General features: G+C 36.0%; 1 protein-coding gene across 1 annotated transcript in view; it reads left to right on the top strand.

Moving 5' to 3' along the window:
* The first annotated feature begins 13,843 nt into the window (after positions 1-13,843).
* Positions 13,844-21,480, top strand: part of LOC105227563 (uncharacterized) — a 183,588-nt gene continuing 175,951 nt past the window's right edge. Inside the window, exon 1 of the mRNA XM_049450566.1 lies at positions 13,844-13,970. The gene's annotated coding sequence lies outside the window, so the exon portion shown is untranslated. The remainder of the gene's footprint in view (positions 13,971-21,480) is intronic.

Here is a 21,480-nt window from a genome sequence, read left to right as displayed (position 1 = left end):
TTCAATTTGATCGCAATAGGTAATATGATGTAGAGAGTCGTAAGCATTAAAAACTCATTGTAGATATATTTTTGAAGATACGTTGCTTTGCATTTTATGTGACGATATACATCCAAATGATCAGAATGTTCATGTCTATTTGTATATAAGCGACTAGTGGCTTAGTCAGATATCGCTTGCGCTTATGTTGCGAATAAGCTGATCATTTGTCGGAATCGATATCGGCACATTATGGCATATAGCTGCCACAAAAACTTCCCAAATGATGTCATAAAAAATTTACGTGTGAAAGGTATTAAAGCTTTTGGTCTTACTTATTGTAAAACCTTAATTCCTTCTTACCTCACCTGTTGTTTGTATCAAAAAATTTCAAAAGAAGTTTAAGCTGACTCACAGCCGCAAAGCGTTGACTTTCATTTTTATGCCGCGTTCTGGTAATGCGTGAGAGAAATAATTTGTAACTAGCCACTGAAGTGTTATAAAGTGACTGAACTGTTTTAGGTGCATACATAACTACATAGGCAGGTTTGTAAAAATGTTTGCATTTGTATGCTAGCTTTATTTATCCACGTCTACCTTCAGCAAATTCTTATGAAAAAGTGTATGCACTTAAAAAGTAAATTAACCAAGTTGTGGAAAGGTGGACAAAAATTCAATGAATAATTATATAAAAATTTAATTTTATTTGACGAAAAGAGACATCACTCTTTCTTCCATTGCAAACATAAGTTAATTAAATTAATGAAATTCCATGCCATTGCATATTTACTTGTGGAATTAGTTAGCTAATACATAGTTGACATTTCATGGCACTTGAAAATAAAACCAGAAATTGGAATTTGAAACTAAGTAATGAGTAATTAGTAGGTATAATTATGAAATTACTCATAACTGACTCACCAAAATCGACTAATGAGGGCTGCAGCTGCATGTTGCCACAGCATTACAGGCATAATTCTGTACTTATGTATATTAAAACAGCAAATATAAAATTTAAATAAATAAAAAAAACTGCAAAAATGTTGCATGCTTCAACCTATTTTTTACACTTGCAAAAAGAAATTTTAGCACGCGAACTTGCTTCTGAACTCATTACTCTGCCATGACACTCCCAGCTAAAAAAAAAAGTGTAAGGAAATATGCATGCACATATTTCCACATAAGTATGTGTGTGCGTGCAAGTAGGCTCGCATAAAGCATTTTCTTGCTGCCATCATACTTCGGCTTTGCACCGTTACTTTTCATACTTAGTTGGTAATTTTTTGGCAATTTTACAAATGCTTCCTCACACTGACGCCGCGCCGCACACATGCACATGATTTAATGGCGTAGAAGCAAACATTCAAGGCTAAGAGCCGAAGGTTCGCCGGAGCACATTCGGCAATGACAAATTATGCTGAATTTATGGTGCATGCCACACAAGCCAAAGTTGGCAACTCGAAAACAATTAGTGCAAAACGGAAATGTTGCCGCAACACACACACGCACACTTCTGAATTGGGTGTGTAAGAGTTATGTGGCATGCCACACAATCACACACGCATATTTACACTTGCACGCCGCCTTGCTGCTGGCTTGCGCTAACATTTACTTAAATAGCTCCGACACAAACTTGTGGCCGCTACAGCAGAATTGCCAAACCCTTTTTCTCATAACCATTGTGGCAAGTATGCGCATGTATATATGTGTGTGTGTGGCCATGGGTGTGTATGTGTTCTGCGAAACACGCTAATTAAGGAAACAATTATACTTCTCCTACGGAAAATCACTGCACACAAACAAAAGCAACCACACTTGTTGGCGCCATCGAAGTCGTACTACTCACAACAACAACAACAAACGTAGCTAATCTTATCGGTTTAGTTTCCCCTTTCCATTTTTCTGGCACCTTCTACTTGGAAGCGAGCGCTTGCTGCAATGTGGTACGTGGCGTTGAAGTTTTGGTTTCCGTAATTATTTCCTTTTGGTGGCTTCGGTGTGTTGCTATCAATGCTGATGAAAGAAATCACAAGGAAGTAATCGTGTGGCAGCAATTAAACTTTGATCTGTGCAAATGCAATCGAAAGCGATGTTTTCTACTTCAATTAATTTTCTTGACTTTTCTAGCGTCGAATGTACGTATGTATGAAGTTAATTGGAGAAAATTTTATGCCGGAGAATCCATATCATGTTGCTTCTCTGTTTTTTGTCTCTCTTAGTAACAGTGTAGCAAAAATAAAAAATTATGCTTATAAATAGGAGTAGACAATTTTTTATGTTCTTATTAAAAAAAATATGCTTAAAAAGGTTGCCACCTGCAATCAAATATTATATTTATTTATAAATAAATGTACTAAATAGTGGCTTTAAAAATAATTTAGGCTCTCCAGATTAATATTGCCAAGTTTTAAAAAAAAGTCGTTTACCGAAAGCGTTTCCACTTAACGTTAAATTATTTCTAATTGAAAGTTTATAAACGTGGGGGGTTTTCATTCACAAACTTTGATATTGGGTTGCCACCGTCAATTAATTTCGAAATATCCTAAGATTAAAAAAAAAAAATATTTTTATTTTATTGAAATTACTACTTAAGTAGAAATAAATCTTTAAATAATTCATATATGAATACATTTATACAATATAAAAATATATGTATGTATGTATTATGTAATTTCGCTTCGCTAATATATCATATTGGATTTCCAAGCAAATTAAATTTGTTCGAATGCTTTAATTTCCGAAATATTATGCATTTAAAAGAAAATTGTAACAGAGGAAACATGACCCAAAAATATTTACCAAATGGCATTCCTACTTGGTTTTGACCAAAAAAAAATTTTAGGCATTTTTGTTGTTTGTAAAGGCAACTCGAAGCATAGTTTAGCTATTCTCAAAGCCTTAAGTCTAAGAAAATATTAATACAGGGATGCCACACTTTTTCCACTTTCAAATAGTTGCTAATTTAAATTTTTAGAATTACTGCTAATATAATATATATGTATATATAAATAATATTTCCTCCTTGAGTGAAAAAGCATTACACTTCAATATTACACTTTAAAAGCTAGAAAATATCCCAAAGGCAGCTGGAAATAATATAACAATTTTTATGATATTAAGTGAAAAAAATTCGCATTTTAATGTGAGCACGTCTCTAAGCAAATAAATCATTTATATTTGGAATTTGTACTACACCATTAAACTCTTTTCTCTGCATGTCATCTCTTAGCTACCTATCTTCCTCGCAATCTCCTAAAATAATCTCATAAAAGATTTCATTGGAGGTACCCATACTATGAGCAAAAAATAATATCTTACAATACACTTCTGCGAACTTTTTTTTCCAATCCTGGAAACAGTTGTTAATGTCAATTTCCAGATAAGCCTTCAATGCGCATAGAGGTTAAGGTTTAATGTCTTCAATTGACTCAAAACGGGTTTTCCGGAGCGGTCGTTTGAGTTCTCTGAAAAGCTAGAAGTCACATGGAGCTAAATCAGACAAATACAGTGGTTTTGACACGATAAGTGTTGAAAATTTGGCGAAAAACTCAGGAAGAATCAATGTATGTTGCGACGATGTAATACAGTGGTGCAAAAAACAAGAGTTGTCGGCCCATAATTTTGACCTCTTTTACGAATAATGACACACACGACTCAAATAGTATTTTTTGTTGGCAGTTTGCCTGGTCGGAGTGAACTATACCTCGATAATCAAGAAAATTCTCAACATAACCTTGATTTTTGAGCTGCTTTGACATGGTATTTTCGGACGATTAATCGTTCGTTTCCGGGTCGTTAGCATAGATCCTACACTCGTCGCCAGTAATAACACCGTTCACGATGTCATGCTAGTAAGGAAGCATTGTTTCACAGACGTTAACGCGACCGTGTTTTTCGAAAAAATTTTGTGATTTTGGAACCAATCGTGTTTTCACTTTTCTTAGGCCGAAATGACCTTTCAAAATGGTTTTTACTGATTCTTCCGATATTCCAAAGATGTCAGTAAGATCTCTGAATGTTAATAGTCGTTTCTTAAGCACCAATTCCTATATTTTATTGACGTGTTGATCGTCAGTTGATGGCCGTCCTAGACGGGGTTCGTCGTCAACGTGTCCTCTTCGATTACCGATCTTAACTTAAATTAGTAAGTTAGCTAAGTCGATGACAATATCCAATATCACGGCTTAGAGTTTTGGTAGAAGCAATAACTAGATAAACTGGAGATTGTTTAATATATAAACAAACACATATGCCATTAAGGGAATGATCGCTGAAATATCATAACGATCAATTTCTTTTTTAATCGGCACACCGTAAAATCTACTACGGTCTGAAAACAAAAATACTTTGCAACCCTTTTTCTCATAAATTGGAAATTCGCACACCCACACACTAACACTCAAAACGCAACAAAAACTTCCTCTCGCACAACTCCAGCGCAATGACAAGTCAGGTGAAAGCGGCAACGTGCCGACATTGCATTTCCAACATGGAAATTAACATTTGGTTCAACGTGGGTGGGAAGCAGCAAAAATGAAGTAGCATACGTAGGCGAAAAATGTTTGACAAGAAAATTAACAAACTTTCAACTACCGACTGCAACGACGCGCCGCATTATCTAACTAACGCCAGCGCTTACACACAAACACAAGAACAAACAAGCAGCAATATGCAACTTGTGGCAAGTGGTAATCAACGTAAATACTTTTGAAGAAGCGGCGGCGTTGCGAGGGATAAGAAGGCAGGCAGTGTTGCAACTTTCCGCAACTAAGCGGTTGATTCAAATCGACTTTTGAATGTGGTGCGTAAAGAATATATATTTAATATGATGTTGTTGTTGTTTTTATTGTATTTTTCCAGCAACGCCACCTACTAGCCGTGCAGTAATTCATACGAGCGGCGGTTACTGCACGCCAACAAGTTTGCAGGTAAGCAAGGCAACTCTGGAAGGGAGGCGTGATGAAGAAGCAGGGTGAAATACATATATATATACACTACATATTTATATACATGAGTAGGTGTAAGACAGTTAGCCTTACAAGCGCATAAAGATAGTTGAAAAGCAAACGTCAACTGCAAACTCGTATCTGCGCAAAGTTTTTGCCTAATTTCGCAAAGCGTCTTGTCTGTCTGTCAGCGTATTTTCTGCTGTTTTCGCTAAAGACGCGTTTACTTGCCGGTAGTTCAAGCGAGAGTATTTTGTTATTTGCTCAAACGCATATCTAACTTTACACCTATGGAGCGCAAACAAACACAAGACTTCGTTTAACATTTTCATTTACAGTGTTGATCATATTATTGGAAACAGTGTCTCATTTTATTCATAAGAAAATGAAATCCATTAATGCTTTCGGTTTATTGTTTTTTAATATACTAAATGTTTGCGATCAGGCTTAAATAAATTTTTTCAGGAAAGATCCATGACTATTTTCTCGTTTTTGGAGGTGTTTACTACAGCTATGGCAAAAATAAAGACAATTTGTTGTAAAAACGCCTCAACTGAAGTATTAAATCCATACTGTCTAATTTGGCATACAAACCGCAATTTTTTCAGGATGCATTGGTGACTTATGGAGCATGTGTGGATTTTTACCTGACCAACAAAGCATATTTTGCTTATTGACGAAGCTATTCAGCCTGAAATGAGCCTCACCGTTGAAGATGCTTTTTCGATGGAAAATCAGGATCGTTTCCTAGTTACTATTCAGCACAATTCACGAACATACAACTATTCTGGTGGTCAAGCGGATTCAGTTCTTGCGTCATTTTGATACTGTAAGGATGTACGCAAAGATCGGCTGGTAAAATTCGCCACAACGACGTCACAGAGACGCTTGAGGAGGACTTGTGAGAGACTGTTTTGGGTCTTCCTCAATTGAAGAGCTGGCGCCAGCAATATTCTCGACACTACGAACACTTATTGGTCTCACTGGCACGAAAACACGTTGCTTGCTCACCCTATCACTCTACTTTTTAGCGTCCCTATTGAAAGCCTCGTTAATACAAAACGCATTATGAGTTCAGGGAAATACTTGCCTTTGTTCTACCATGGGTCAAATAGACCAAAAGAGGTTGATAAGACCCCGATCAGACGTTCACCAGAAGCTCTTAAAATCCCACAAATTTAGTTTGAGCAAAACTACTATTAAACCACTGAACAGCTATTAGGACGAATATACTAGTGTCGCATCTACGAAACCGGAACCAGGTAAGGTTTATATTTATATAAAGAATACTGCCTATTACAATTCGTAGAATGTTTTATCCGGCTATAGAACTATCATTGGAATTTTAGCCTTAGCTGGGTTATCAAAGAAATTATCTGGAATGTTTCAATTCTAGAGCTCGTTCTGAGCTTTAGAGAAGAAAAACTGTTTAGTTATTACTTTTTAGAAATAATGGTAATAATAATATATAATAATACATCAGTTCATTTAATATTAAAGTATATAGGGTACATACTTATATACAAAGTACTAATAAAAAAGTCGTTAACCTGGTCTACCAAATTTTTTGTACGCACTAAGGACTATCAACTGACCAAATATGTATTTAAAAAAGCTCTATTACAACAACAATTACAATGGTTCCCCCTAAAAACTAAAAACTTTTCGTACGAAAATCACAAGCAGTTTTCGACCTTACCATATCTTGATGCAGTCGACACATTGCAGCCCTCGACACGTTTCTTACGTTCATTGGCAAAACCCCTTAGCAGTACGGCCTCCTTAACGAAATATTGCGGTTTACACATATACACGAATACATATGTTTGTAAGCGAGAGTGTGTGCACCTAAGTCTCCCACAGCAACTGCATTGACAGTCGGTAAATTTCCAGATAGTACCAATGCTGCACAGTTTATCAGTGCTTGCCGCAACACAGTTGCAAGTGCATCATGTCTTCACCGTATTCGTAAGTTTTCGCGGTTACACAGCGCTCGGTTTGCCGAAACACAAAATTCGGTTGAAGCTTCGCGGCTGTCTTTCACGCTTTCATGTCAGTGCCTTGGTTACTTTTATTTGTCAGCATTATTGTTTTGAAAACGGTATATTTTACACGTTGTTTTTGTTGTTGAGGGAAAATCACGCCAGCGCGGCGATATTAGTTTTCACATCTAAAGCGTCGGTGTGTTGCAGTTGAGGTGTGTGTGAGTGTGTTAGTGTGCTCGCGCAAACTTTGTGAATTTTGTAACAGCTTTGCGGTTTTCAACTGATTTGTTTATACTCGGCAGCCGCGCATTGCCAATGGAATTGAAAATGTCTATCAACGCATTTATTTGAGGCTTTATGGGTTGTTATTGTAATTGAGTGGGCTCAAATTGCTCTCGCGCATACTTTTATGCTTCTCGGAGTTGAGAAAGTGTTGAGTGCTCTTGATTTCAGCTCGATTGATTTAAGCAAACGGAAACTTTGGATGGAATGCTCTAAGTTATGTAATGAAATGTACATATATGTATGTTGAGGAAAGTGAAGCGGAATGGTATTGTAGGCAATATCTTTCACTCATTTTTGATAAAAAGTTACCTCATGTTGACAAAATACGATCACGGAAGTCAATTCTGATATTATTCTTCCATACACAATAGTCTGGGACAATCCCACCAAAGTAAGGGTTTGTCTTGTTTATGGCGAATTATTTTTTGGTGAAAAATTCACTAAAAGAGAAGCTTGTGAAAATCAGTTGACCCAGTTTTTTTTTTGACAATACGGTCGAAAGATCTTTGAGAGGAGAGTGGCATTATGAAATATCCTTCCAAATTGCAACAAGTTATTGAAAACCCCGTGTATATTTAACCCAACTATGAATGAAACTTACAATATTATCCACTCAATATTAAACTAGGGTGACCAAAAAATTTAAATCTGAAACCACACAACAATAGCACAACAATATTTCCTAAAGCAAACATGAATGCGAGGCACTGTCAGCCAGCAGGGCATGAATAACGATTATGTAGTTTGTTTCGACTGAGTCACAGTGAATACTTCCAAATATCTGTTAATTAGAGAAATCTTAAAATGACGTTGAGGCCTTAAAGTTAAATTAAGTGAAAATATTTCATAATTCATACATATGGATCCAATTAAACGACGTCTTTCAAGAAGTTTCGTTAATTTTATTTTTCATCACATTTACTAATCTTACAGCGATTAATTACTCGGAATAATGTTAAATGCAATTTTGTGTGAATGTCGATGAAAACATATAAATAGAAAATACATACTACCTATCTACACATACACACTTATGTTACTAGATTTAAGCTAACTTCCGCAATTGAAATACAAGCGACGGCAATGAAAGCTACAAATAAAATAAATTAAAACTAACAACAATTAAACAAGCACCTGAGAGAGTACAAAACACACACACACACACCAATAATAACAAAAACAAAAGCAACAATTGCAAAATTGATCCCATAAGTAAATGCTGTGCATCGATGTTAGCCAACAACCGGCAATCAAGCTAAGTCCCACCCATGAGGCGGTGAACGAAGACCGCCGACGGGGAGGACAACCGAACCGAACTACCAATGAAGCAGGTAAATCAAGTTACAAATTCAATTATCCTGACAGTGTTGAGCAATGCAAAAGCCAGCAAACACAAGCAGAGAAAAAAACAAAACAAAAAAAATAGAAAAATTGAGAAAACACTGGAAGATTGTTGAGAAAATAAAAACAAATTCCAAAATACAGCAAATACTATATGTGAAGTGAGTCCAAATACTGACAGGATAGTGAATTAAGGATAAAATTCCGACTAACAATATCCGTAAGAAAATAAATTCAAAAGCAATGTGTAAGTGGAAAACTGATATGCAAAGGCAGATATGCGAAATTGTAAGAAAATCGAGTCTCTTATTCCTACCCAGAGGAAGCAACATTGTTTGCTAATAACTAATAACAAGCACAGCATATGCCTTGGGCCAATTCCAACGTGTGCTTGTGTGTGTGCGTAAACTATTTTGCAAGACGATGTGAAAACGTAAGAGCTACCGCTGAGCTTAAAGCTATCATATAGTAACTATCGATGAATGCTTTTTGTTTTAATTCTCTAATTTATGATTTAAATGTTGAGTTTAGAAAATTATTCCATCTGATTGATAGTTTTTTTAATATATAATAGTATAGCGAAAAAGTGGAGACAATTTGTAATTTTATGGTTCAGAAACATAAAATATTTTAGTTAGTTTTTTAAAGCAAGATTTTATCGAGTCTTTTGCCCACAGATTAAACGTGCTCTACTTCTGTAAGGGTAATTGAATACACCCCTATGTGAGTTGACTCCTAATGGTCCCTGATAATTGGTCTGTCTGAAAAGGCAGTAAGAAGCAAGTAGCAGAATTTATTTTTAATAACTATGTAAGTGGGCTCTTAAGTGCAAGAATAAATGTGAATAGAGTGAGCAAATAACGTAGTACCAAATAGTGTGTGAGATCGTTGTTCTTGGTGTTCATTTCGCCTCGTAGCAAACCACTTTTCTATGGTTGACTTCCTTGATACCAAGTCAAATAACGTTCAAATCAATCCCACCCTTCCCTTCAATGGTATTTTTTTTATCCAAAATATATGATGATTATTTCACTGAAATATTATGAAAACAAGAGCGATGTAATAAGCCACATCTATCATGAAGTCACTGAAATCCACTAACTTTTCAAATTAGACGATTGTTTGGTAACTACAAATACAACAACAAGCACAAATATTAAAAACAAAAACAGCAACAAAAAGAGTTGCGCAAAAAGTTAATCTCACGACTTGACAAAAATCTGCCATCTTCATTATTATAATTATTATGACACTGCTGCCCGTGCCTCTGTCAGTTCATTTATGGTTCCGCTGTAAGTAGCTGCATGCCGGCATTCCCCCGTCCACGAGGACTTGTGTCGTTTGGCTCATTTTTAATTTCCACGTTGACATCACGTACGCTTAATTAAAAATGTGTGTGCTCGGTGGCCATTTCCGGCGACCATGCCGCATGCGGCCGCACCTCGACTGTCAGCAGCCCGGAGCATTTGGCATTTGCCATTCAATGTTCGTGACTTAGTTCATCAGCCATTAGGAGTGGAGTGGCCGATGCCAAGCAAGAAATTGAAGAAACAGTTACTCGCAATTCATGCTGCTGCGGTTCTGCGCGGCTGGTGCTGCAACGCCTCTTGCACGTGTCGTGACACACAATGCGGCGGCAACACGCGCAGCAAAATGAACATTTGCAACAATCATCACTTTTAGCGGCGGCTCAACGCAACCGAACGCACACACACACGCATTTCTTGCTGTTTGTATGTATGTATGTACTTGTGTGTATGTATGTATGTGTGTGTTTGCCTGCGTATGTGGCAGCCTGCTGGTGCCTGCAACGCCCACACGCTTCAACGCTTGTCATTTACGGCAGCAAACAATAGCTTTCATTTGTATATGTGTATGTATGTATCCACCGACACATACACACATACTCATGCGGAAATATAAGCGAAGTTAATTTACACTCACGTTTCATTAAATTTTTGCTCTGGAAAAGTTGTTGGTTTCACATAATAAATGCTGTTTCGAAACTTCACAGCATGAATATATTTTTTTGGTTTTGTTGGTTTCACTCGCAAAGCAGTCAGTCATATTATCTACTTCTCATTAATTATAGTTTTTGATCTCTCTGCCACTTTTTGCTTTTGTTTCAATTTTTTGCAATTTTTTCTCATAAAACTTGACTCATAATTTTAGCCGACGAATAATGAGTAACGAATAGCCGCAAACGCCATATGGTGTGCTGCCAACTACCCTCGCTCACACACAAACACATACAAATGTACTAGGCGCCATGACAAGAAATTTTATACCTTCTAATTGTTGTTGTTGTTGCTATTGCTGCCCATTGTTGTCACGTCCGCTATTTGTTTACGCTGCACTGACTTTGTATGCTCATATGTATGAATGTATGTGTATATATCAGCGTTGATGTGTGCTGTCTCATTTCATTGAAGCATACTTTTGTGCGTTTGGCGTAATTTTCGCCTTGCTTACTTTCTAACGAGTGATTTTTTTGAGGTTAGGATTTTCATGCATTAGTATTTGACAGATCACGTGGGATTTCAGACATGGTGTCAAAGAGAAAGATGCTCAGTATGCTTTGACATTTCATCATGAATAGACTTACTAACGAGCAACGCTTGCAAATCATTGAATTTTATTACCAAAATCAGTGTTCGGTTCGAAATGTGTTTCGCGCGCGTGTTTTGTTCAGCGATGAGGCTCATTTCTGGTTGAATGGCTACGTAAATAAGCAAAATTGCCGCATTTGGGTTGAAGAGCAACCAGAAGCCGTTCAAGAACTGCCCATGCATCCCGAAAAATGCACTGTTTGGTGTGGTTTGTACGCTGGTGGAATCATTGGACCGTATTTTTTCAAAGATGCTGTTGGACGCAACGTTACGGTGAATGGCGATCGCTATCGTTCGATGCTAACAAACTTTTTGTTGCCAAAAATGGAAGAACTGAACTTGGTTGACATGTGGTTTCAACAAGATGGCGCTACATGCCACACAGCTCGCGATTCTATGGCCATTTTGAGGGAAAACTTCGGACAACAATTCATCTCAAGAAATGGACCCGTAAGTTGGCCACCAAGATCATGCGATTTAACGCCTTTAGACTATTTTTTGTGGGGCTACGTCAAGTCTAAAGTCTACAGAAATAAGCCAGCAACTATTCCAGCTTTGGAAGACAACATTTCCGAAGAAATTCGGGCTATTCCGGCCGAAATGCTCGAAAAAGTTGCCCAAAATTGGACTTTCCGAATGGACCACCTAAGACGCAGCCGCGGTCAACATTTAAATGAAATTATCTTCAAAAAGTAAATGTCATGAACCAATCTAACGTTTCAAATAAAGAACCGATGAGATTTTGCAAATTTTATGCGTTTTTTTTAAAAAAAAAAAGTTATCAAGCTCTTAAAAAAATCACCCTATAGTACCCCATGTCGTATAAGCAACACATAATGAGTGCTCATCAAATTCTCTTTTAGAAAGCGGAATATTTTGTATTAGAATATAATTTTTTAATGCAAAATTTAAAAAAATCCCTTCTTGTATGTACAGAAAAAGAATTATTATTTAGACACGGTTAAGATTGAAAAAGAGCTTGTTTACATTGTATCCTTATATTTAAAGCGAACCCAGAAACTTCAAGGGGCATTTTTAAAGCAGGAAATTAACTTGGAGAAATAATGGAAACCCTAGTGTATCGACAACCTCAAAATTGTAATTAAAAGAGAAAGCTGATAATTGTGAAAAATACGTTTTTCGTTTATCATTGGTTAGGATAATGTCAGACTTATCTCTAATTGGCCTGAAAATGATTACATATTTGTGCAACCCTACGAATATCTACGAAAAGAGTGTACCCTCGTCTGAGCTTTAAAAATGACATAACTTTGGATGGTAACTTTTTTATATGAAATACAGATCATCGAAGGTTTGTTGTTTTACTTCAAGATAAGAAAACGTCATTTTCACAAATAAAAAAAAATAAAATGTAATGTAACAACACTAATGCACAGATTAGTTGCAAAGTAAGCTTGACTTCCGTTTTCTACTCGGTGACATGTAAAATCGTAGTTAGTTACAAAAAACGTCAAAGGTAAAGCGAAAATTAGTGAAAGTGATGAACACAGAAAAACAAAAGCTTTTATAAACAGTCATAACGCTCACAAAGTCTCTATAGACATCGCGTAGAAAAGAAACTGGGGAAAGTCATAGAATAAAACAAAAATATATTATGTTCAAAACAAAATTTTGAAGAGTAGAAAAACGTTCTGAGACAACAATGCATTTTGGGGCACTTATAACCTGAAAATATTATATCACTATGAGTTAAAAGAAAATTTAGTAAACAAAGAGAAGAAGTTAAGAGCTTCAAAACCCTTTCAAAAGGTGAGAAATAAAATGGAATACAAAAGGGTTATGCACGCGCAAAGTGGCACAGTTTTCGGTAAACAATTCTTATACTTATACATACAAGTCCGAAGACTCACGTATAAAGTTACAATTTGTGCTGAATATCATCTTTCATTCACTGATATATACAAAACTGTTATACCACTCAAAACTCAGAGAGAAACAATGCAAATGAGCGAAAGAGAGCGCTCATATCAAACTGAGAGTGTGCCATGGATGCTGAACGACGCGGCGTATGAGCAACATCGAATAAACATTCGGCTTTTCAAGAGAAAGAGAGTGAGCGCCAAAACACTGACCTAACACACATTTCCGACGCGCAGTGACGAAACATATCAAGGGTCACTCGTGCTTTGCAATTTTCCTGCACACAGAATAACAATTTCGAATTCGAACAAGCGCTGTGTCAAAATATTCGAATTTTCACAACGAAATGCAGCGCTGTGTCACGCTGAGAGTATGCTGACATGCATTCCGTAAGCAACAAAAGCAAAAACAATAAAGGTGTTTGACGAATTTGCAGCTGCTTGTAATTGCTACGTCAGTAGAAGCGTTTTGTTAGTCGCGTCGAGCGGCGGTTGATTTTGCGGCATTGCATTTCGTTGCAATAATGACGTGCGTAAGCAAAATGTGCACTTTTGACGAATAAATTTACGCGCGGGTAGCAAATATATTGTTGTGATTTAGGCAAGAAATACAAAGAAAATTTAGTTAGAGTTGTTGTAGGAAGCGAAAAAATTATGTTGAACAAACGATTTCAATATTATAAAGTGAAATTGGGATAAAAATATAAATTTTGATGAACTGAAAAATTTTTGGCAACAAAATTTTTTCAAAAAAATTTTATAAAAAAAAGTAAGTTAAAAAAATTATAAGTTGAAGCGCAAAATAATAAAAAAAAAGATGAAGGTAAGTCTTAAAACTTTTTAACGAAATGTTGCAAAAGGACCAAATGGAACCTGCGTGTGTATGTTTTGCTAAAAAGTCTTAATATTTGCTGAAAATCTAAAAGTCTAAAGTGATCTTCAAAGGTAAGCTTTAAAGCTCGTTTTAATTTTTTTTATTTAAACAAAAATTGAAAAAACGCTATTAATTTAATTTATATATATTAATTGGTCTTTTTGTTAAATACTTAATTTTCCAAATGTCTTTTTTGATTTTTCTGCTGCATAAGGCAACCAAATATTTTTCAAAATTTTCTTGCATGTAAACCGAAATGGCGCCTATCAATAATGATAACAAAAATTAGAATTAAATTCAAACTGGCAATAACCCGTTTCCAGTTAACCTAAATGTCAGTTCATTATCAACAATCTTGTTAGCCTTTCTCTAAAGTCCATTTTTCCAGCTCTCATTGCAGCACTAAACAATCTGATGAAACAGAAAGCTGCATTTTGCACCATAATTCAGTTTGAAATTAGTAAATTATGTTAGCCAAATTCAAAATGAGCCAGAATTTGTTGTTGTAGCTTTGGTGCTACCGCCGCTATTGCACCTTCAGGTTATAATTTCACTAGCAGAGACAGGCTTGTATACCAACAGGCGCTTATTATGTGATTGCCTTTGCGCGCCGCCTTCGCCAGCATCATCAGCAGTGCACATACACACATATGTGCACACACAGCAACATTAATCTGGCGTCACTTGCGCTGGTCTGCAGCGGCTGCCGCAATGCAGATGGTTTGTAACTTATACTTGTTTGCATATACAAATGCACATTTACAAAATTATAGCTATGAACTTAGCCGAGGATACGCACACATCTACAAGTGTGCGAGCACTTCTATGACAAAATTCGTTTGCACTGACGTAGTAGTACGTGCTTCATTTTCGTAATTTTTCCATATTTAACTGCCGTAATTGTAGCTTTTTTCACCCCACTCTACTACTTTATACTGCCTTGTGCGCTTTTGCTTAATTTTTGTATGTTTAAATACTGCTGACACACATTTTTGCTAAAATTAAAAGAGAAAAAACAAAAACGAAAAGTTATAATTTGAAAGCAACAAATACTTTTGGATATTTAAATGCTCGTATTTTATTCCAAAAATCATGAAAACATTTTCATGTACTAATCTTTTTATTTATATACATTTATTTTTGCTTATATACCCTCATATGCATACAATTCATATAACGTCCCAAATTTCTCAATGGTTGTGCACTGCGTATGAGTAACCCGCAACAGTTGCCGCAGCTGTTTTATGTTGATATGAGCTCAGTCGTGTTTCTATGTGTACATATGTGCTCATATTTACTTAGATGTTTAATAGCACATATAATATACATGCACACAGAGTATCCGCATTGTGGCATACGCTAATGAGCAGCAGCGAACTGTCAACGAACTGGAATTCAGTGAACTTGGCTTTGTTGTTTTTCTGTGTCAAAGCATTTCGTTGCGCATATAAAAATAAAATCGGAGTGTGCAAAAATAACTTTAAACAAATGACAGAGTATTTTTCTGCAATTTTCTGTGATTCATAAAATATGTTGGGAAATAAAGTCTGTAGCTAAGCAGCTTTTTAGGCGCAGCTGATACATTTACAGGGTTTTTAAAATATGTGATATAAGAGAGCAATTGTTGATTGCTAACGTGAGGGTTTTTCAATATTTATTGCGATCCTTAAACCAGAAAGTTAGTCCCACAATTCCAGAAATATTTCATTGTTATTTTGTACAGTTTGGAGTTTGCCCTTATGGTCTTAGTAGCTTTCCAGTAATTTTATTAAAAAAATTTATTTCTTGGGTTTTCAAAAAATAGTAATAGTATAAATTTCGGAGTTCTATCTACCTTCAGATATAGAGAGATATATCAAGAAAACTCTATAAACATTTCACGTAAATCGGATCATCATAACCTGACAATCCGGGGATATCGTTTTAAATAAATTTGTTTCAATAAATACGTGTTTAAAGTTTCAGTTTTGATTGAACCAGGGCCAAAAAAATGCTTTTATCTCTGAAAATAATAAATTTTTAAATAGGTTCACATATACTCGAATAGTAAAAGATTGAAAATAAGAGATTAAGTCAGATTAAACCCTCCTAAAAAAACCTTTTCTCCCAGGTCTATCTAAGCTTTGATTTGAGATAATAAAATATCTTATAGTGGAACTCAATGGATGCTAGTAATTCTAGGAACTCATGCTATGTGAAAGAATGTTTGCTAAAGTGGAAGCGGATAAACAATATGCTTTAATATTGACGTTGTTCTGAACAATACTCCAGACCAAATTTCGTGAAGATACATTGAGTCAAAATTGTACCAGGAAATCAAGTACCACTGACCGGCAATTTAAGTTTGAGAAACCAGAAAAAAAAACACGCGGAACTAAATCTGGTGAATACGGTGGTTGAGCTAGGGTATTCATAGCATTTTTGACTCGATGCGATGCACATTATCATTTTGTAAAATCCATGAATTATTATTTCACATTTACGCTCGTTTTCGACGGATGTTCTCAGGCGAACGCCTCAATACGACCAAATTGAAGTCCTTATTGATCGTATGTCCCTCCAGAACAAGTTAATGATGCACTGAAACACTGGTATCGACAAAAACAATCAGTATCACCTAAGCTTTAGAGCAATTTTGGCGTGGCTTTGTTGGTTTCGTTTTTGTCCTTTCAGTCCGATGCTTGTTGACTGATTTGCATGTCAAATTCAATAACTTATATCTCACGGGCAGTTATAATGCTGTCCACGAATGTGGGATCGGAGTTCGCACGATCAAGCATGTCCAAGCAGGCCTGCTTTTTTTGAAAAAATTTAGCTTTATCGCGAGTCGAGTAAGAACACATCATATCTCAAAATATTTTCCAAAATTATTCGAACTGGCTCGCGAGAAATGTCGACTTCTCTTGTCATTTCTCTAACTTAATATTTCTCTTAATATTTTCATCAGTTGAATAGGTCGAAGGTTGTTCAGAACGAGACATGTTTTCAACATTTTTTCAACTGTTTTTGAAGGCTTTGTACTACTCATAGGCTTGTGATTTTTATAAACCTGAATCAATGTAAGCTTTTTCCAATATTCACGAAAATTTCGCAAGCGAAATTTGATTAAAAATACCAAATTAAGAACAATTTCTTTTTTCAATATTCTTATCGGTTGTAAAAATCGCAATGCACCACTGAAGTGTACCAACTTAAGTAGCAACTGAAAAAGAAATGGTTAACAGATCGTGCTCATATTTGGCATAGTGATTAAGGATAGTCTTACTTTGGAAAATGCATTTTTGTTAAAATATCATTTATCCGGGAATTTAAATTACGGGTACTTTTTGACACAATTTGTTTTATGAAACAAAATCAAATTCCACATAAGATGTTATGTTGGATGGATCAGTTTCTTTAGCAGATATTTCTTATGGTGGCGGTTCCGACAAATGAGCACTTCTTGGAGAGAAGAAAGGTGAGTGCTAAAATTCAGATCGATATCTAAAACACTGAGGGACCAAATAGTTTTTAAGAGTATAAAAAATACACCTGAGAGTCGTAGTATAGCTTCCGTGTAACTAAAGTTAACGCTTTACTTCATTTTAAATGAAATCGGAGGCTTTCTTAAATGTTGCAACATTCCGGAAATAACATAAATTTATAGATACGACCTTATGCTGCTCGAAAGCTTCAACAAAAATCATCTTAAGGTTTGTAAAAGAGTGTTTTCGATATCAGTGACGTATTATCTCTTACATTTAAACGAAACTCAGATCTTAAACTCAAGGGTATTCATCTCCAGCTGAACAATTTTTGTGCTAAGAAAATCAGTGCTTAAAAAGTTTTTGTTTTAGCTGTAAAACAACTCTGAACAAATTCAATTTCCCTAAGATTTATTTCAAAAACTCACTAGGATTAAAATGACAAGTCCTATTTGTTTTTTTTTTTTGGTACTACAGTAAAAGAAAATGGGTGAAAGAGGAATATAAAAGAAGTAATTTCACCCATATTTGTATATATATACTATACCGTAGGCAGCAGCCGAAAGGAAAACATTGCTGAAGCTGATATCGCCTAAGACAGCCAATCAGACAGACAGACGGGCGAGCAGCAGGTGACTGAATGCAATATCCTGCACACTTTCGGCGGGCAACGCAAGAAAAAAAGTAAGAAAAACATTTGCAAATGAAATGAAATTCAATACACTAGAAAGCACACAAAGTGAAAATGAAGAAATTAGGCAAGGTAATTTGGTAAGGAACACGCGCAAAGCAATGTGAGCAAGAACAATTTTTAAATTGCGATAGACGCGCGCTAATAAATTAAAGCTTTCACCGCGATGAGAAAAAGTTTCCGAACGAAACGACAAATTGTTAAAGCGTTATATATCACAGAAGTATGCCAGCCTCCGCAGGGGTGTGAGGTATTTTAAATTGTTTTACCCTCATGCGAAACGCAAGCGCGCTTAAGTGGCGAAACTTTTCCACGCCAAGCGCTTAGGTGAGGGAGAAGAGCGACGCGCATATGCGTTTAGCTTAAGTGCCATTTGTAACTGTTTTTGGCAGACATTTCCGTTAAAACACCTTTATAACAATTTGCCACAAACGTCACTACCTACATACACGTATATGTGTATGTGTCCACAAATGTCTGCCTCACAGGCGAAGGAATGTCTGCATCTGTCTGCAAATCCGCTGCTTCCGTGGATTATGGATAGGCAAAGTATCATGAACAATTTGTGTTTTATTGTAGGCAGCAACTTTTAAACTGTCGCTATATGCCAAACTCGCATTTTAAGTGTTATTGCTGGCAAAGCCAGTGCCAAGAGCGGGTCCGTGCTACCGTACGCATACTGGCGACCGAAGCAGCCAAGGGCTGCCAAAAAATCTCTTATGCCCAATGCCAGTACACGTCTTAAAGGAATGCAATTGCTACATGTCTATATACATAAACACTTGCTCTGGTGTGATAGTACACTATAGAACAACGAAGTGGTCACCATTTGAAAATTTCGTTTATATTAATGCAAATAAATTTTTCATATTATATACCCGAAAATTGTAAATAATGAAAAATATATTATACAATTATGGCAACAATTTCTCAGACCACGAAACACCTTTCATAAACAGTTTTTGGAATGGCCTTCAGCTCCTTTAGCGAATTTCATTTTAGCTCTTTGATCGATTGAAAACGAGTTCCGCGGAGTCCTAATTTCCTTTTGAGGAGCAAGAAAAACTCACACGAAGCCAATTCTGGTGTATGCGGTGGCTGAACGATGGTATTCTTTGCGGTTTTGGGTTTAAATTCAGCTTTATCGTGACGAGTCGAACAAGAACGCGTTGCATACCCAAAATTTGTCCGAAGGTATGCTTAACCAAGTGTTTAGCCTTGACCTCCCAAACGCGGAACAGTCAAGGAGGAAATGTTGAATTGTTTCCACCTCCTCTGCTTCCATACAGCTCTACAAATGGCGTCAGGTAAGATCCCCAGCCTTATAGCATGAACGCCAATAAGACAGTGGCCTGCTAAAAGCCCCACAACAAGTGATAGGTTACGTTTACTAAAGGACAAAAGGATCACTAGATCCGCTCCCATTCTACTGATAGCGGTTCTAGAGTGTCTTTCCTTGCTAGCTCATCAGCTTTACAATTTCCTGCTATTTCGTTGTGGACTCGCACCTATACGAGTCTGATCACAAAGACACTCGATGATATTGATGGCGAGGTTAGGCACTCCTTGACCAACACTGAATGCACTGTTAATAAGATCAAGGCTAATATCGCCACCAAATATTAATATTGTCAAAAAATATTATTTAAATTAATTTACATACTTTAATAGAAAAAATGAAGGGGTCTTTTAGGCTTTAATACTTTGATTTATAATTTTATGCGGTTTTAGTTAATTTTGCTTTATTTACTTTAACTTATTTAATTTTATTTCTTTCATTTTATACTATTTTATTATATTTCATTTGAAAAGTATTGCTATTAAATTAAGAATTATTTTCTACCCTGCAACCATTTTCTTGAGCAGTAGTGTATACACGTGTACGAGTACAGTTATTTCACCACAAACGCTGGGTTTTGTATCACAGTAACTTTAGCCGCATATGCCGTTATACCGCAGCCGCTAGCGGAAAAATATTATTTCTTACATTTCGTAATAAGCCACTGCAATAAGCACTCGTATCTGAGGACTCCTCTGCTATTTATGTGCACATTATGAGTATAAAGCGGAGTAGCGCAAACTCAACCAAATGTATGTACATATATGTGTTTAAGAAGACGTTAAAGTCATAGATAAAGGTGCATATTCTAGCTTAACTCTTACCAACTGGCAGCGGCAACTGGATTTTTTTTTGCTTAAAAATATAGAGCATATACTAGGTGTAAAGCATGAAATAGAAAGCGCAAGCTGAGTTTGTATCCTTACAGTATGTTATTTCAGCGTATAAAGAGGTAGTTTTGCTCACATCTTGTAAAAATTTCACAGCAGGTTAGCAACTTGACACCACCATGGTGACTACATATGCTAAAGCCACGAAAGATCTCTGTACTTTGACAGAACCATAAGTACAGAAATTTATACTTTAATATTATTTCTCCCAAATATTATTCATGACTTACAAACTTACGAATAATATGTATAATTTGTCGAATAGCTTTTTAGAATATTACTTGCTATTCGAAGTATGCTATTATAATGTATATCTTTGGCGATATTCCTTTTCATATTCATTGTCCTCATCTATTAAAATGGTTACTTGGTCCATTCTTTTTAAATATAGTAAGTGTGAACGTGTATTTGAGACCTAAGTTAATGAGTATATTCAGTGAAATAGAGTTTCGAAGCATATATTTCTTATGCTTGAAATGATGTTTTCATGAGAAACACCTTAGATAAATGATAGAAATTGTAACACAACCTCGATATAATTTTAGGGGAAAAAAATCCTTCACTGAAACTCTAGAATCGCAAGGCGTGACTATGCTAATTGACCTTAAGCTTAAGTTTACTGAAAATTCTAGTGGAAGTGGGTTTAGACTCCTTTTTTAGACTAATAGGAATTTCGCTAGCTGCAGAATTAAAGCTCCGTTGGCTTCTTACCTTTCACTACTGGCTGGTTGAGCCACATACCAGTTCTAGAAGTGTTGATCAACTACTAGCAACTGGGGTAGTCGCTAAGTGGTTTTGGCCAAGGGTAAATCATAAGAGGTCTTGTGAGCTCTTCAGCTTCAGCGAAGTTCTCCTTTCTTCAGAACTCATACTTTTAGATATTCTGAGAAATGGCGAGAACAGAAATAAAGCACGTAAACAGATTTACGGTAGACGGTAGAGATGATATCCAACTACAGGACTTTTTATCCGGCTTCATAAAGAATTGTATAAAGCAGCCTAATCAGCCCATCTTCAGAGCACTGATCTCTGATCTAAACTAAGAGTAGCACAATACATTTTGAAACACCGAAAATTTAAATTTTAATTTTAAAAGTTTTAAACTCTAAATTATGCAATTTAAGCCTTAAATATTTATATTATGTCTAAATATCTAACATATGCTGTAGAAACTGGAAAATGTTTTCATTGAAAGAA

This window comes from Bactrocera dorsalis, chromosome 2 (assembly GCF_023373825.1).
Source record: "Bactrocera dorsalis isolate Fly_Bdor chromosome 2, ASM2337382v1, whole genome shotgun sequence".
Taxonomy (NCBI): domain Eukaryota; kingdom Metazoa; phylum Arthropoda; class Insecta; order Diptera; family Tephritidae; genus Bactrocera; species Bactrocera dorsalis.
The sequence above is the reverse complement of the archived record's forward strand: the minus strand, read 5'-3'. Positions and strand labels throughout refer to the sequence as shown.